Genomic DNA, 17,427 nt, shown 5'->3' with positions numbered 1-17,427 from the left:
CCGTCCTCTACTCCCCGCAGGAGACTGGGGTGAGGGGCAGGACTTCTCACCTCTCCCTCAGGGCCAGCCTTGTGCCTCCCAACTGCGGGCCCCACTCTCACCTAGGTCTCCTTCTTCCTGGAGACCGAGCAGGATTTCTGCCTCGGCAGACCCTCCCTATAGCCACACAAGTTCCAGATGGAGGGAAAGCAGGAGAGGATGGACAGAGCGAGGTCCTGGTCTGGGTCTTGTTCACCTTTTTGTGGAAACCGAAGGAGAGCGAGGAAGGGGGCAGGGGTAGACCTCTAGGTCACCCATCCTCCAAGGCCCCATTTGTTCTGGAAGCCAAAGCAGGCCCTCGGGGAGAGCGAACCCTGATCCTTCCCTCCCACTGCAGCAGGGCACACACAGAGGCCAGCACCACTCATGAGGGGGAAAAAAAAAACACCATATATTTTGAGGAAGCAAAATAACTGTGGCATGGAGAAGCCATTAACTCGTAGAGGATGTGCTAATGTGAGAAAAAAAGTTTTTCTCTGCACTGTTTGCATTTTTCCTTGGAGGAAAGTTGTCCTCCAAGGAAAGGCATGAGAAACACACAGTGGCTGGCCAGGTGAGATATATCTTTGAAGGAGGCAGTGCCTGGGGTAGTGGGACTGCTGGGTGAGGCCTTAAGGGCCCAACACCAGGGACCAGTACTGGCACAGTCAGCCTGGGCACCCCGGCACACTAGTGGGGAAGGGCCACCCAATCCACTCATTCTTGCTCGAATAGCTCTGGCCCCTGGGGGTGCCCTGTGGACTGGCTGTCTCCCTCATCACTCTCTTCTCTTGGTAGGAGAGGACCCTGTGGTAGCAGACATTGGGGTCTGCCAAAGCCTGGAGATCGTTTTTGCACCAGCTGAACACTGGGGCCCTGAGCCCCTGGTGAGGCACCATTTTCTCCTCTAGGATCCACCCCACAGCAGTCACGACCAGTTGAGTCTTGGCAGAAGTGCTGTCCATGGCCGACCTGCCCATGACTTGTCCCCGGCCCTGGGATGATGAAGGCTTGCCCTTTTGAAGGGAATCTTCCAGTCCTTTGCCTCTACTGGGAAAGAACCACTGTAACAAGTATTTCATCTTCTCCTGAAGTAGTATTCCAGAGGAGCCTCCTCTTTTTTCAGCAAGATCTCACAGACCTTGCTTCCTGAGGCCTCTGCTGACTTCTTGCTCTGGATGGGACGTCCCACCTCACTGATCTGGAGGACCTTCAGTTCTGACAGCTCTTTGGCAGGCTCTCTTGAGGAGGACCTCCTGGAGCTCTCTCTCTCCTCGGGGGTACACATGACCTGCTCAGGCTCTTACATTGGTGCCGCAGTCCCAGGGGTCCTGGCTGCCTGTGGGGGCTCTGGCCATGGGATATTTGGCCATGCAGCACCTGGGAAATAGATGTGTCTTCACTGGACCTGCTCTGGAAGCCAGACAGAGATCCCTGAGAAGCCAAGACGTCAGCAGCGAGGAACACGTTGGACTAATAGTCTTGAAGGAGACTCTCAGTGGCACGGTCTTGAAGGAGGACCCCAGTTTCACAGTCTTGAAGCAGCACGATGTGGGTGGTGTCACGAGGCCGATTCTCTGACCCCATCAACCTCCGGGGCTCTGATCCCTTGCGCCGTGCCTCAAGGCATAGCTCTTCTGGGTCTCAGGTGACCAACTTTGTAGGTTGCAGGGAGCTGTCGCTTTTCCCTGAAGACCCTGATTTTCTCAGCTTGCCATGGAGGCCTTGTTTGTTGGCCAACACACGGGGTTCTAAGATGACTCCCCAGGCAGGGGCCTCCTTGACCTCCCCAGCCTCCCCAGGCTCTTTGGCACTCAAATCCTGGGACTCTAAGGTGAGCTCTAGCACTGTCATGTCCCTTGAGACCCGACCCCTGGTCACCCTCCGTGGCTCCTTCGTGGCCATTGCTGGACTTGGACTTGACTCCAAGGTGCTGTTCATAAGAGTCCTCAAGGCAGTCTCACTGTGCCAGATCCTGCCCCAAAAGCTGTATGTGAAGGTCCGAGAAGGTGGCCTGGCCTTTTGTCCAGCCAGAGGGCCACCACCAGGTCAAGTCCCTGCCAGAGCCTGATGGATTTCCTCACACATAGGCAAGGGAGCACCGAGGGGGACCCCCACCAGGTGGGATAAGACTCTTTCATCACCTCTCCTTGATAGGGCTGAGGAGGATTTCCCACGAACTTGGGCCCCAAGCCGGCCTTGGATACGAAGGTGGCTGAGCGGGGAGGGGAGGACCAGGAGAGGAGGAAGCTCTTCTTCAACTTGAAGAGGTTTATAGGCTTGAGAACCTTGAGGAGGAGGCCCCACCAGTGCTTCACCCCAAGCCTTATGATATGTGCTTCTAGTAACTGCTGAGTGCATGGACTGAGGATGGAAAAATCATGGGAGGTGGTCATGCAGGGTTCCCAACCCTTGGAAAGTGCTGGCTTTCCAGGTTTCCCAAGAGGGCTTGGCTTTCTGGGAAGGCCCGAGGCGTGGTGGGCAGCAAGCTGGGAAGGATGAACATCCGAAGGAATCCGACCCTCTCTGAACTGTCCCAATTTCCTGAAATGGGCTCTCAGATCCTTCTCTGGGCACTTCTCATCTGTGCTGCTTGTGGAGGGCTTCAGGTCTGTGTCTGACTCCTCAGGATTTGTTCCTGGAGCCTTCCCTGGAGAGCTCGTTGCACCCCTGTGTAGATCTTTCCGGATCCTCCCTCCACTGGACCTTGAATCCTTGCCCACGCTTTTTCCTGGTATGGTCCTTTCTGGCTACTTGGACCCAGTCCTCTGTATGTTCTGGCACCTTCCAACCGTAGACTCAGACTCGGACGTGGGACTGTGCCAGCCGTGTGCCTGGGGCACCTTCTGGAACTTGTGGTGAGGCTGTCTCTTCAGGGATAGCTGGATCCTGTGGGGCGGGCCCCTTTCTTGCTTCATGAACCTCTTCCAAAGGTGCCAGTCCAGTTGCTCCCAGAGTGCAGAGTCCATCGAGTCCCCAGGAAGTACAGAGACTGACCCTTGGACTTTGGGGGCGTGGCCACCCTGGGGAAGGTCTGGAGGACCTGGGCTAAAGACTTCCTGAGATTTTTTTCACCACAGCGGGTACCTTGCTGCTTTCTAGTTGCTTCTTCAGAAAGTGACATTCCAGGTTTTGAATGGCAGTTGACATGTAAGACTGTGTCTTCTGGGCTACAGGGCAAGACACCTCATAGTTCCCCATCTCCAGTGGCAGAGAAGGCGATTCCACTGGGACAGAGGGTGCAAGGCGGAATGGGGTCTGGGGCCCAGCTAGAGGCTGGAGCTGGCCCTGCTCCAGGGGGAGTGGCAGGGGCTGATGGGGGAGGGCTGGGCTTGGCCCAGAGGGACTGGCTGGGGCTGAGCCAGAGGGAGGGGCTGGGGCCTAGCCAGAGGCAGGACTAGGGTGGGAACAAACTCAGAGGCAAGGTTTAGGGCAGGGCCGAAGTGTCATTTAAGTCCTGGGTCATTGAGAGGTGGTGAGCCACATTGGCCTGAATCTGGAATGACAAGGCATAAGAGAGCTCACTGAAAATGATGGATGGGAACTCCAGTGGGAGATCAGTCACCTTGACAGTGGCCACCAGGGACTCGCTGTGCAGAAAGGGGAGACCCCAGAAGAGCTGGCTGCATTTCTGCTCCAAATTGTCCCCTGGAATCTTGGGATGTGGGGGCGTCTCAGGACCAAGCAGCTGTTTTGCTTTGCCCCTCATGCTCCAGAAGGACAGGCAGCCTGCCCATCCTGCCCATTCTGCCCATCACCTGGGGACTTGAACATTCTCCCGAAAGAGGACAGCTGATAGTTTGACCTTTCCTTCTTTTCCTTCTCCTTCCAAAACTTCAGTTCTTTTCTCTTGGTGATGAGTATCTCCAGAAGCTTCTGGATGTCTGGCTTGATGAGGGAGGGACCTAGTCTCTCCCTGTTTGTGTGTGGGGGTCTCCCCAGAACAAGGTCTCTGGTGGGCCATGGGACAGAAGTGCTTGATGGGACTCCAAGCATGTTGAGGTGGACAGGTTCCAGGCTTTGGCAGCTGCCTGTCACCAGGACAGGGCTGAAATGGGGCTGCGTGAGCGGCACAGGCCCAAGATGGCTGGGGAAGGAGAAGCTGTCCTGTCAGCTGACCAAGGCGTGTGCAGAGCCAAGCTCTGTGGGATAGGACAAGGCGGGGGTGCCCTTGAGTCCCACTGAGGGAGAGTCAAAGGAGAGTCCAGCCACTCTGGGGCCAAGGAGGCTGTCAGAGGCCAAGGGGAGGCCTCTGAAGGACGGAGACATGGCAGGGATGGGAGAAGAGTAAGTGGCTGGTGTGAAAAGCCATCCGGGCACAGGAAAGGCTCTGCTAGCCAGGAAGTACACAGGGAGGAGTGTGAGCCAACAAACTGAGGTCGTCATTGGTCCTGCTGGCAGGGTGGAGGCAGGAGGCCGAGGGGGCCGTGTCGGTGGAACACGCGCAGGTGAAGGGGCCACAGTGGGAGCAGCATCTTCCACAGGCTCCCTGCATGGCTGATGGGCTCCAACTGGCAGTCCTCAGTGCACCTGTCCAGGAGCTGCTTGCTGTAAGAACTGTTGAAAAGCCCCCTGGTCAGAGAGCCTCGCCAGGTGGCTGCAGGAGACAGGAAGCGTGAGCTGCTACTGCAGCAGCCAGGGCTGGGAGCGGTCCCCATAGTCCTCCATGCCCCACACCCATGTCACAATGCTCCTGCTGTCCCTCAGCCAAAGGCTTAGGTCATTCTGTCCCCATGGCTCCTCCCAGCACCCCCGAACAGCCCCAGAAGCCATTCCCTGCAACCTGGGGGTCACACCATAGACCCGGGGAGGCCCACCCAGGGGAGAAGGGGGAAGATTCTTTACCTTTGCAGAAGGGAGAACAGGTCCTCATCCTCTACCAGATCTTGCAGGAATCTCTGAAAACTGGAAACAGGAGATGGGGTCACAGCAGAAGGCAGGGCCCAGGGGTCTTACAGGAGGCTGGGTACAATGTCCCTTTAGGGGAGACCTTTAGGGGATTGGACTCAGGAGCCCCAAACAGCATTGTCCAAGGCCACATGCCCACACCGTGATTGCAGGATTCATGATGGGGAACACTTTGTCTTTTCCAAAGTGCTTCCTCTTTCATGACCTTGCTGGGCAAGGAAGGATAACGAGGCCTCACAGAGGAATCTGAGCAGAGTTGAACAGCTTATCCACTGTGGGAGCAGGAGATCCCGCCCCCAATCCAGGCCCTGGGACCACTGCTCAGCGACACCCATTTCCAGACACTCGGGGCTTTGTTCTGGCCCAGAATCTGGGAAGCCTCCTGGTTCCACTCTCCCTCGTGAGAGCCCCCAGCCCCACACCCCATGCTCTGTTTCCTGAGGGAGGGGCTCAGGTCCTGGTGTCCTGGAGACATTGGGGCTGGGCCCTCAGAGCAGGGGGTACAGTGTAACTGGGGCATGCCAGGGTGAGTGGCGGATGCTCACCTTTCAGAGTCTGGTTTTTCTTGCTTCTCTTGCTCCTCAGTGGCTCCCCTTGGTACTGAGATAAGAGAACACGGGGAGGCAGGGCCCCCCGCCCCAACAGCAGGTGACCCAGTGCTCAGGAGCCTGACCTCCACTAGAGAGGCAGCACTTAACCTCCGGTCCTTGGCCACCGGTCACTGTGTTTGGGATGCTGTCCTGGACCCCTCCACCACCCCTGGACTCCGGCCCAAGACCTTCGGGGAGAAATCCTCATGTCCCTCTAACCCCTGCCTGGTCTGGCTTGTCCCTGATGGATGGTGGTCTACTCTCTCCTGAGAATATACGTCCTATTCTTTCCTATTTTAGGAGTCTCTCCATTGACTCAGAAAAGTGGAAAGAATAATAATAAAGAAATATAGAATCACACTCTGCTGGGTCTGGGCCAAGGGTTCCCTACCTTCCTGCTCTTCCTGTATTTCTTGCGTGGTGGTGAGTACGGATCAGGCTGCAAATAGGAAAGTAATAGGAAGAAGTGCCCCAGTCTACATATGAAGGCAAGGATGGCATTAACTCCCCAGGGAGTGGGACTGTATCTCAGCCAACCATCTATAAAGAATTTCTGAGGAAAGAGAGAATTCTCCATCGCTTTTCTCTGAAAAGCATCAGTGTAGGATCACACTGCTGCCCTCAGGCAACTGAGCCCTGAGAGTTAGTGACTGATCGCACTGCTGCTCTCAGGCAACTGAGCCCTGGGTGTGGAGGTGCAGACACAAGCCCCATGCCCACATCACAGAGCGGTGGTCTGGTCACAAAGCGCCCTTGAGGGCAGGTAAGGGACACAAGTAGCTGGACCACATCCCCTCTCCACCACCAGCCCTGTAGCTCGGTCATCCCTCCACCCTCCCAGGCCTGACACTCCTACCCGCTCACAGTGCTATAGACAGAGCTTTGTCAATTTGCCAGGTGGCTGCAGGCAACAGGAGGCATGAGCTGCCACTGCAGCAGCTGTGGCCAGGAGCGGTCCCCATGGCCCTCCACACCCCACACCCATGTCACAATGCTCCTGCTGTCCCTCAGCCAGGGGCTTTGGTCATAGTCTGTCTCCATGGTTCCTCCCAGCCCCCCCGAACAGCCCCAGTGACTGTTCCCTGCAGCCCAGGGGTCACCCCATAGACCTGGGGAGGTCCATCCAGGGGAAAAGGGGGAAGATTCTTTACCTTTGCAGAAGGGAGAACAGGTCCTCATCCTCTACCAGATCTTGCAGGAATCTCTGAAAACTGGAAACAGGAGACGGGGTCACAGCAGAAGGCAGGGCCCAGGGGCCTTACAGGAGGCTAGGTACAATGTCTCTTTAGGGGAGGCCTTTGGGGGATTATACTCTGGAGCCCCAAACTGCACTGTCCAAGGCCACGTGCCCGCACGGTGGTTACAGGGTGCCTGATGGGGATCGCTTTGCCTTTTCCAAAGTGCTTCCTCGTTCATGACCTTGCTGGGGGAGGACGGACGGCGTGGCCTCACAGAGGAATCTGAGCAGAGTTGAACAGCTTGTCCACAGTGGAGTGAGAGGTCCTGCCCCCAGTCCAAGCCCTATGGCCCCTGCTGAGTGATACCCATTTCCAGCCCCTCAGGGCTTCGTTCTGGCCCAGAATCTGGGAAGCCTCCATGTTCCCCTCTTCCTTCTGAAAGCCTCCAACCTCCCACCCAGTGCTCTGTTTCCTGAGGTAGGGGCTCAGGTCCTGGTGTCCTGGAGACATTGGGGCTGGACCCTAAGAACGGGGGTTCAGTGTAACTGGGGCACGCCAGGGTCAGTGGCGGATGCTCACCTTCCAGAGTCTGGTTTTTCTTTCTTTTCTTGCTCCTTCTCCATGGCTCCCCTTGGTACTGAGATAAGAGAACACGGGGAGGTTGGGCCTGACCTCCGCTAGAGAGGAAACTCTTAACCTCCAGTCCTTGGCCACCGGTCACTGTGTTTGGGATGCTGTCCTGGACCCCTCCACCACCCCTGGACTCCGGCCCAAGACCTTCGGGGAGAAATCCTCATGTCCTTCTAACCCCTGCCTGGTCTGGCTTGTCCCTGATGGATGGTGGTCTACTCTCTCCTGAGAATATACGTCCTATTCTTTCCTATTTTAGGAGTCTCTCCATTGACTCAGAAAAGTGGAAAGAATAATAATAAAGAAATAGAATCACACTCTGCTGGGTCTGGGCCAAGGGTTCCCTACCTTCCTGCTCTTCCCGTATTTCTTGCGTGGTGGTGAGGACGGATCAGGCTGCAAATAGGAAAGTAATAGGAAGAAGTGCCCCAGTCTACATATGAAGGCAAGGATGGCATTAACTCCCCAGGGAGTGGGACTGTATCTCAGCCAACCATCTATAAAGAATTTCTGAGGAAAGAGAGAATTCTCCATCGCTTTTCTCTGAAAAGCATCAGTGTAGGATCACACTGCTGCCCTCAGGCAACTGAGCCCTGAGAGTTAGTGACTGATCGCACTGCTGCTCTCAGGCAACTGAGCCCTGGGTGTGGAGGCGCAGACACAAGCCCCATGCCCACATCACAGAGCGGTGGTCTGGTCACAAAGCGCCCTTGAGGGCAGGTAAGGGACACAAGTAGCTGGACCACATCCCCTCTTCACCACCAGCCCTGTAGCTCGGTCATCCCTCCACCCTCCCAGGCCTGACACTCCTACCCACTCACCCTGCTAGAGACAGACCTTTGTCAATTTGCCTTTCATCCTGCGTAGACCTCAGAGAATACCTGTTCCCCCTAGGATCTCCAGTTGTGCCCCATTAGTTTCATAGCTTTTAAAACTCTGGAGTTGTCTTTAGAATTTTGGTTAATTCCCAGGAATTTTGTCTGTAAGGGCCTACTTAATCAGAGGGAGCCATTTTGTTGTTTATGCAGTAAACTTAGATTGACCCTGCCCCTCCCAGAGGAACTTACTTGCAAAGCCTAGACACAAGGGCAGATCAGGCCAGGTAGAGACAGCCAGTCAGTGGGGCACGCATATATCTACTAGGGTGAATTGTAATTCAATTGGCCACCCGTGTGTGATCTAACATGACTGTGCAGTTTTCTCTGTGTATTGCAATCTCATTGGCCACCTGTGTATAGCCCAGCTAAACTACCTCTACAAAAGTAAGTTTGTGAGGCTGGGAGGGGTCAACTCTTTGCAAGAGATGGCCCTGACTGGTCAGTTTGGTTCTAGATGCTTGGCGCGAAATAAAGCTTTGCTTGACCTTTGCTTTTTATCAGTCTCGCTCCTTTGATCACGGACCCTAACATTGTCCTCTGTCTGCAGCTCGTCTCCCCACATAGTATGTTCTTGCCTTGCATCACCCTAGTACAAAAGAAACTCAAATTTCTTTTGTGCTTCTTTAGCCATGTGCATTTTGAAAACATCTTAAGATGTTTTATTTCAATTAATCTTCACTAACTTCAGCTAGAGGGACTTAGAAAATTAATGATTATTCAAAATTTACCAAGCTAAGGAAGTACAAAACAAAGTGAAATAGTTAAACCTCCCAGGTATGTTTCTCAGTCCTTTGCAGTGTTTTTCCTTCTGAGATGAGCAAAGAGTAAACTGCAGAAACACTTTCACAACATTCTGTATAGGCACACATGCACATGCTCATGCACATTCCTTAACAAATTCAGCATTTTCAAATCTTGAAATCAAGTTTTCATTTTGTTTTGTTTTTGCTTTTTTTCAGTTCAAAGATTTCCGTTAGTAATTCTTGTAAGTTTGTATATCTGGGAATATATTTTGCTTTCATTTTTGAAAGACAGATTTGCTAGGTATGGAATTCTGGGTTGACAATTTTTTTAAAAGATTTATTTATTTGAGGGGAGAGAGAGAGAGAGAGAGTGTGTGTGTGTGTGTGTGTGTGTGTGTGTGTGCACGAGCAGGGGGAGGAGCAGAGGGATAGGAAAGGAGACCCCTCCCACACTGAGCAAGGGTGCCTGACATGGAGCTTGATCCCAGGTCCCTGAGATCATTACCTGAGCTGAAATGAAGAGTCGTTGCCCAACAGAATGAGCCACCTAAGCACCTGGATAAGTTTTTCTCTTTCAGCTTTTTTACTAGTGTCATTTCAGGGCCTTTCCCCCACTGGTTATGATTGGAAGTCAGTGGTTAATCTAATGTGGTCCTCTGTATATGAAGGGACGTTTTTGTCTTGCAATTTCAAAATTTCTCCCTTGTTTTTCCATGGTGTGACTGTGATGTATCTAAGAGCATATCTGCTTGTTTTTATTTCACTGCAGGTAAATATTGACTCTATAATTAAGGGCTTCCATCAAATTTGATAAGATTTTAGCCATTATTTCTACTAATAGTCTGTCTTCCTCCCCATTTCTCCTTTCTTTCTGAGAACACTCCTTTAAGTAGGTAAGAACTTCCAAATGAGTCCACATTTCTCCCAGGCTTGCAGCGAACTGCTACCCGAGAGCCCAAGTTTCTCAACATTCACATCGGTGTCTAGAAAGTAGCTTCAGTTCTGCAAATGTCTTGGGTATGGAGTGTTTTGCTGTGGAAAGCTGCCTGTGTGATGATGTCATGTCTGTGCCCAGGGGCTCTGACTGTGGTGGGGCTGTGAGTTAGAGCCATTGCTTTGGAAAATGCTTCATCATGACCTCGTCCAGGCTGAAGAGAGCAGACCTTTTGAAAGAGTGACTCTGCTGCTAGAGCTAGAGAAAACCCACTATTTTGTAGTAATAAAAAATGGGGACCAACCCAGTCCCATTAAGTGGAAGGTATGTGCTCTGCAGTACCGTGCTCGAGTTACAGTGAACTACAGTAAAACATTGTTAAGTGTAAATTATGTAGACATGCTACCAAGGAAGAAATAAAAGCGACTTGCAGAAAAATTGTGCAGGATGGTTGCACTTGTATAGTTTCAAAACTATACAAAATCAAATACGATTTAGCGATGCATTTACTTTGGTAAAAATATAAAGAAAACACAGAGAATAGCGAACAGGACTGATGGATGGGGGAGGGATGTACAGATGACTCCAAAGATGTGGATGATACCGCATTTCTTAGAAAGGTTGGGATGTGTACAGGTTTCTTTTCCTTATTCCTTACATCTTCCATATAATTCATAAGTGTCAGCTTGTAGCTTTTAAACATGAAGATACACAATAATGTAAAGAACCACTTTGGAAATAAAATTAGACATAGCAAAAATAAAACGGCTAACAGGAAGGGAGGAGAAAAACCGATTGTAAGAAGCTTTGTGCCTCACAGGGGTCTTTGTTGCCAAGACCTTAAGGATCCCAGTGTGACTTTCAGTTTTGAAACCTCCCCACTGCCCTGTTTATGACAAGCTGAGTCCAACTAAGATCACTTTCTGATGGTTCCCAGACCTAAAAAACAAAATGCAGACCTGTGATTCTTAGGGGATGGCACTTGCTTCCTCCTGGCTGGAGGTTTTCAGCAGTAAATGAAGGTACTGTGCTGTGGCTGTTAGCGGGCTGCATTCTGACTGTGCCAGGCAGCAGGACCTGAGTCTGGCTGACCCACCACCCGGGCTGGTGGAGCAAGTCTGTGACCGTGACTCCACAGAAAACAGATCAGACCAGGCCTCACACTTGTGGATGGATTTTATTAAAGCAAAGAAGAGGTGGTGAAAATGTATTTTAATTTAGGCCAGGGACTTTCAGGCTATCAATCCCTGAGTTTGCCAAGTGATGGAGAAAAAGGAGCTTTTCATAAATAAAACATGGGGAAAAGTAAACATTTTAGATATATAGCAGCTTTGGGAGAAATTTAGGTGGGGCTTTCAGGTTTGGAGCATTTTGCTTGTTATAAACATTGATCTACATATTTATGTATAATATGTATCTTTTTGTAAGAAAAACACAATGTTTCCATGTATTTACGCTGGGCAGACATCTGAAGTGCACTATTACATGCCTGTAATGACACTGATGCTCACAGAGATGGATTCCACTCCTGTTTTCCTCTTCCTTGTGCTTCATCTGATACATTATAAAATCTCCAATGATAGAACACAGGGTTTACCACCCTGCCTTTTCTGTGATGAATGCCAAGGTTTGAAAAATGTTTTACCTGAGTGTGCTGACTCAATAGCCCAGGTTGTAGCACTGAGCACATCTGTGCTTCTGTGCCATCTATTCAAATCCCAGAAGGTCAGTTGAGGACCTGCCCAAACTCTGGGCCAAAGAGGCACAAGCACCACATTATAGAATATTCCCTGAAGTAACAAGAACTTCCAGATGGTTCTGCATTTCTCCCAGGCTTGCAGTGAAACCTCCGTAATACTTATGTTAGTATCTAGAGAAGGAGTTTAGGTTCCAATATAATTATTTTTGTAAATAAAGCCAGTTCAGTGAGACCTGAAGGATTTTTGTGGTCCCTTTCACTATACAGAAGATGCTTCTGCTGCATATGCTCTCTAGCCTTTTAGCTTGCTAGGATTAGTTAAGTTGCAACCACTTTGCCTCCTACCTGAGTCTTCCCTCCACAGAGCAAAATGCACACATTGAAGGATATGATAATGCATTTCAATCATCAGATTGGCTAAGCTAAAAAATGATGCTGAGGAAAGAGCAGGATCACAGGTGCTCTCATATGAGCTGGTGAAGTGTGAGTGGTGGTCATCCACTCCAGAATATTCCATGAGGACCTATTGAATTTTAAAAATGGGCTTGTGCATGTTCTCAGAGCACTGAAAATTATAGTGCACAGAAAAGCAAACCATCAACATGATGAAGACAACCTACCAAATTATTCCGGAATCAAAGCCGGATATGTACAAAAGTTTCAACAATTTGAGTTATTGTCATCTTTAATTGACAAGGAAGTGACAGTCCCTCCCTAGATAACGATGTTGGGAGATTTTTTAAAAAGATTTTATTTATTCAATTGAGAGACAGACAGGCAGAGAGAGTACAAACAGGCAGAAGGCAGAGGGGGAGGGAGAAACAGACTTCCCACTGAGCTGGGATCCCAACCCAGGGGCAGATCCCAGGATCTGAAGATCAGACAGAGGCAGACACTTAACCATCTGAGCACTGACGCCCCCATTGGGAAATTTTTATGAAATGGAAAATACTATTTAAACTCTTCAAAGATTATTGCTTAAAAAAAAATGTACAATTTACTTAACAATTCTGAGCTCTCGCCCTCTCTCTAAACAGACACGGAAAGATAAGCCATGGCTTGGCCCCTGATCATGTCCATAAGTAGACAGCACCCGACAGACACCATCAGGTCACAGCCAAATTCATATCCAGCCCTGTTGCACAGAAATCCTGAAGCCAGGACATGCCCAAAGCGAGAAAGCGCTCTAGGCGATGGGGCACAGGGCGATCCGAAGGGCTGCCCAATGCCGGCCAATTCTCATGAGCTTTCTACCCAAATCCAGACCAATTTTGGCAGAACACTCATGAGAATCACCTGGAAAAGGCCCGGTGAACTCGCTTTGGGCGTCTCATGTCTGCAGGGCTGCCCGTGGGCCTGGCCCAGGATCCTGAGTGGTTGGGGCTCCAACGTTCCGGCGGGGGCGGGGGGGGGGGGGCTTCCCTTCTGCTGGCAGATGGGGCCTGCCCTGCCCCGAGGCCCAAACCCTGGCCTGCTTTCTCAGCCTTCCATTTCCAGGGTCCTGTCCCTCGGGCCCTCCAACTGGGGAAGCCTGAGTCCTGCACCCCCAGTCCCCCTGCCACCCCCACGGAAACGGTGCCCTTCGCAGCTGCAGAAAAACCTCGGAGCAACAGAAACCTTTGTGCCCTCACTGAGGCCATCCCTAACGTTTGGCGCCCCAGTGGCCCGAAAAGTCGGAGGCCGAGGCACGGCCAAGACCCCTCCCTCAACACTGCTCCAGGAAAGCTCCCCTACCCTGGGGCGCCGGGTGGGCCACGTCATCTTGGCGCATTTTCCAGGTGGCGGCAACATGCCCTGAGCGAGAAAGGGCCCTCGGCCATGGGCGACAGGGTGGTTTGCAGGGCCACCCAACACTGGCCAATTCTCATGAGCATTCTGCCCAAATCGATACTAAAACCTCTTGATAACTGGCCAGTAAACCCTCGGCAAACTCATTTCGTGGTCTGCATGTATGCAGTGTTGCCCCTTAGGCCTGGCCCGGTCATCCCTAGTTGTCACGGCTGGAGACCTACCAGAAAGCCCCCGTGAGTCTGCGCAGATGAGGCCAATGCCTCCTGCTCCTCAGCCTCCAGGGGTACTCTCCCTGGCGCTGGCAGATGGGGTTTGCCAGGCCCCTAGTTCTGGGCCCTCACCCTCGCCTGGTTTTTCATTCTTCCTTTTCCAGGTCTTGTCCCTCGACCCATCCTACTTGGCATCCCTGAGTCCCACGCCACAAGTCCACCTGCCACCCAGGCAGAAATGGTGCCTTTCAGAGCTGCAGAAGAGCCTCAGATTGAGAGAAACCTTCGTGCCCCCACTGAGGCCATCCCAAACCTTCAGCACCCCAGCGGGCCAAAAAGTCAGAGGTGATTACTTGGCCACAACCCTTCTGTCATCTCTGCTACGGGGAATGCTCCCCCATGCCGGGGCCCCCGGTTGAGCTGTGTTGTCTCGGTGCATCTTCTGGATGGCCGCGACATGCCCCAAGTGAGAAAGCCCACTGGGCCACGGGTTCAGGTCAGTGGAAGGGCCGCCCAATGCCAGCCAATTCTCAGGAGCTTTCTCCCAAATTGGTATCAATTTTAGAGAGGAAGCAAGCTGCACACCCTTCTAAACCACTCCCACCATCAGCGTTGCCCCTGGCCAGAAACCCTGTTTCTGCCACACTTCTGTACCCTCAACTCAACCCCAAGGGGAGCCCCCATCAGGGCCAGCAGATCAGAGCTGCCATTCCCCAAGGCCATAACCCAGCCCTAAGTTGTGTTTTTTGGCTTTGTTCTACAGCGGCCTGGCTCGCAAGCCCTCTGGCTTGGGAACCCTAGAGTCACAACATAGGAATCCACCTGCCACCCCACAGGAAACCAGTCCATTCAGAGCTGCACTGAGCCAGAGAAATCTGCGTATCCCCATGAGTACTCCCCCACATTCTGCAGCCCCCCAGAGCCTAATGCGCCACCTGACCCCCATCCTCAACTCAGCTCCTCAGGGAACCCACCTCCGCACTGGCAGTTTGGGCCTGCCACACCCCTACCTCAGCTCTCCTCAGGGACCCCTGTCAGCTCTAGGCAGACCCAGAAATCCCCTGCCTGCCGCAAAAATTCTGGGATCCCCTCTCCTTCTCAATTTACACTGGCCCAAGGCTTTCATGAGAAAGGGGGAAGGCTACCTCCTGAATGTTTAACACCTTTTCTCTTCTGACCTGTTTCTCTCCACTTACCTTTGTACCTGGGCAAACTGGAAGGACATACCAGTGAACCATGGACATGCTCTGACATCTGAATCTTTCCTGGCAGCTTTCTGAGAACTCCTTATGCAAACAGAAACTAGTGTGTCCTACCACAGTGTGTTTGAAAGTGATCATCAACAGAACAGGAGAGTGAAAATCACTCCATTTTCACCTCACTCTTCACGAAGTAGAACATGATCGTCTTCTTTCCTTCCTTGACTTCAATTCCAATTTGTTTCCATGCAGTGTCATTCCTTTGCTTCAGGGGTAGGATTTCATGATTCCTCACCTGCATAAAACACCCAGAGCTCATCACAACAAGTACCCTCCCTAATAGCCGTCACCCATTGCAACCTTCCCCTCCACACCCCTGCTCTCTAGCCACCCTCAGTTGGTGCTCTAAGTTTGAGTCTTTCTTCATTGACCTATCTTTCTCCTCTCACTATGTTCATGTTTTCTTTCTGAAATTCCATCGAAGTCAAATTATAGGCTATTGGTCTTTTCTTACTGATTTTGCTTAGCTAAATCCACTCTAGATCGATCCACAACCTTGCACATGGTAATATTTCATTCTTTCTGAACCTGGCTCCTATTCCATTAAGAATATATGGGAGATTATGTATCTACATTCATACACACACACACACACACACACACACACACACACACACATATCACTCATCAGTGAATGGACATTGGGACTCCCTCCATCGTTTCACTATGCTTGATAATGCTGGTGTCAATATCACAGTGCTTGCACCCCACTGAATGTGCATTTTTGTGCCCTTTAGGGAAATACCTAGGAGGGCACCTGCTGGATCCTAGGGTTGTTCAGTTCTTAGCTTTTGGAGGAACCACCATGCTTTTCCAGAGTGGCTGCTACAACTCGCATGCCCACCAACAGTGCAGGAGGGTTCTGCTGGAAGCAGAACATTCCCTGCCAGCAATTTCCTCAGGAGGAAACAGAAAACCTGGGGGATAACATGACTTACCCAGTGTCCAGCAAGCAGCCCCAGAAATTTACCCCAGGATTCCTGACGCCATGCCCTGGGAAGCCATCAGAATGCCTTGGAATTCCCAAGACTCTCCTTCTGACTTCACCACCCATGAAACTGCAGAGAAAGGCCAACATGTCCAACTCTCTAGATGGTCCACTGCATGAAACAGGAAAGTCAAGCTTTCCTTTTCAATTGCCCAAGGCTCCTTGGAATCCTTTTGAATGTTCCCTCTGCCCTCATCGGACTCTTTGGATAAAAAAGATGAATCCATTCAGATACATCACCTTGGACAAAGGAGAAGCCATCATCCAAGCCTCTATCTGACCATAAACAGCCATCTCACTCTAGAGGCCGGCCATTCCACCACAGCCTAGGACCTATGGAATAAACACTGTTAGATGAAGGAACATATTCTAGGTTCCAAACACACACCGAGTCCATCTCATCTTCCCTTTCAAATTCAAGGGATTGTCTAGGAAAGAGATGTTCCAAATACCTTTGTGAGCCAGAAATAAACAGAGAAAATGAGATCTTCTGCCAGGTACTCCCTGCAGGGGAACTCGGGAACTCTAGCACCCACTCTCCATTGCTGACAGCTGCGTTCGTGTGATTTTGGGGCTCCACTGGAGATGAGAGAAAAGCCAGGATGTTTGGGGTGAAAGAGAAGTTTTACCTCCCATGCTGGCATGGATGTGCCACTGTGCCCCCACGGGCCTGTTGTTTTCTCTGAAAGCTGACGTCCTGGGACAAGCTGCATGACAGACTCAGACGCTGATTTCCAAACTTCAGGTCTCGTGGAGCCAGAGCGAAGAAGGGTTGTCACGTGGGCATAAGGAGGCACCTCCCAGCTAAAGCCTACACACCTGCTCCGATTCCTGGGTGAAGGAGAGACACATGCTTGTTTCTGAAGTGGCCATTCACTTCCTTCTCAAGCTGGCCAATGCCCTTGTCCTTTTTGGGGAAGCAAATAGACTCTTCCAAACAAACACTCAACTTCTCGGTTCCAAAGGCACCATGGGTCGAGTTTGGTTCTCCCGGCTCCAGACCCCCACCAGGAGGTCACCTTCTGAACCATCCTGACAGCACATTCCCATCAAACCTGGGGCAACGGGGCACAGTGCTGAGTGGGGGCCTGGCTCCAGCAGTTGTTATCACCACTCTTGAGCCTGGGGAAACAGAGAGTCTTCAGCTCAACACTCCGTCCTGTGAAAACAAGCTGCATTCCCTCACGTTTCAGGGTCTCTCACCCAGTACCTCATCACTGCCCTCAGAGCCAGCAGGCTGCACAGACTCCTCTTCTGGTGTGTTTCCCACAGCAGCTCGCCATTGCCTCCAGGGGTGGCGAGCAGCATTGTCACCCCTACCATGCTCTCTCTCACCACAACTCACCAGGCCCTCCAGTGGCGTGAATCACCACTGCCGAGCCTTCCACAGACTCCTAATGCAGCTCCCAAACCCTCCACAGGTCTACAGCCACACTGGCACTGTCCCTTCAGATTGGGACCTCTAGGCCACACCCCACGAGTCCGCCTGCCACCCAGGAGGAAACCGTGCCATTCGAAGCTATGTAGAAACCCGAAATGGAACAATTTGAATGCCTCCCTGAGGCATTCAACCTCAATGGACCCCCCCCCCCCAAGTCACAA

At 51.7% G+C, this 17,427-nt stretch overlaps 2 pseudogenes; both read right to left on the bottom strand.

Annotated features, from left to right (window-relative positions):
• Positions 1-284: 284 nt before the first annotated feature.
• LOC116593605 lies at positions 285-3,219 on the bottom strand (annotated as a pseudogene).
• LOC116593604 lies at positions 2,763-7,317 on the bottom strand (annotated as a pseudogene).
• Between the last annotated feature and the right edge of the window lie 10,110 nt (positions 7,318-17,427).

Source organism: Mustela erminea, chromosome 6 (genome assembly GCF_009829155.1).
Source record: "Mustela erminea isolate mMusErm1 chromosome 6, mMusErm1.Pri, whole genome shotgun sequence".
Classification (NCBI taxonomy): domain Eukaryota; kingdom Metazoa; phylum Chordata; class Mammalia; order Carnivora; family Mustelidae; genus Mustela; species Mustela erminea.
The sequence above is the reverse complement of the archived record's forward strand: the minus strand, read 5'-3'. Positions and strand labels throughout refer to the sequence as shown.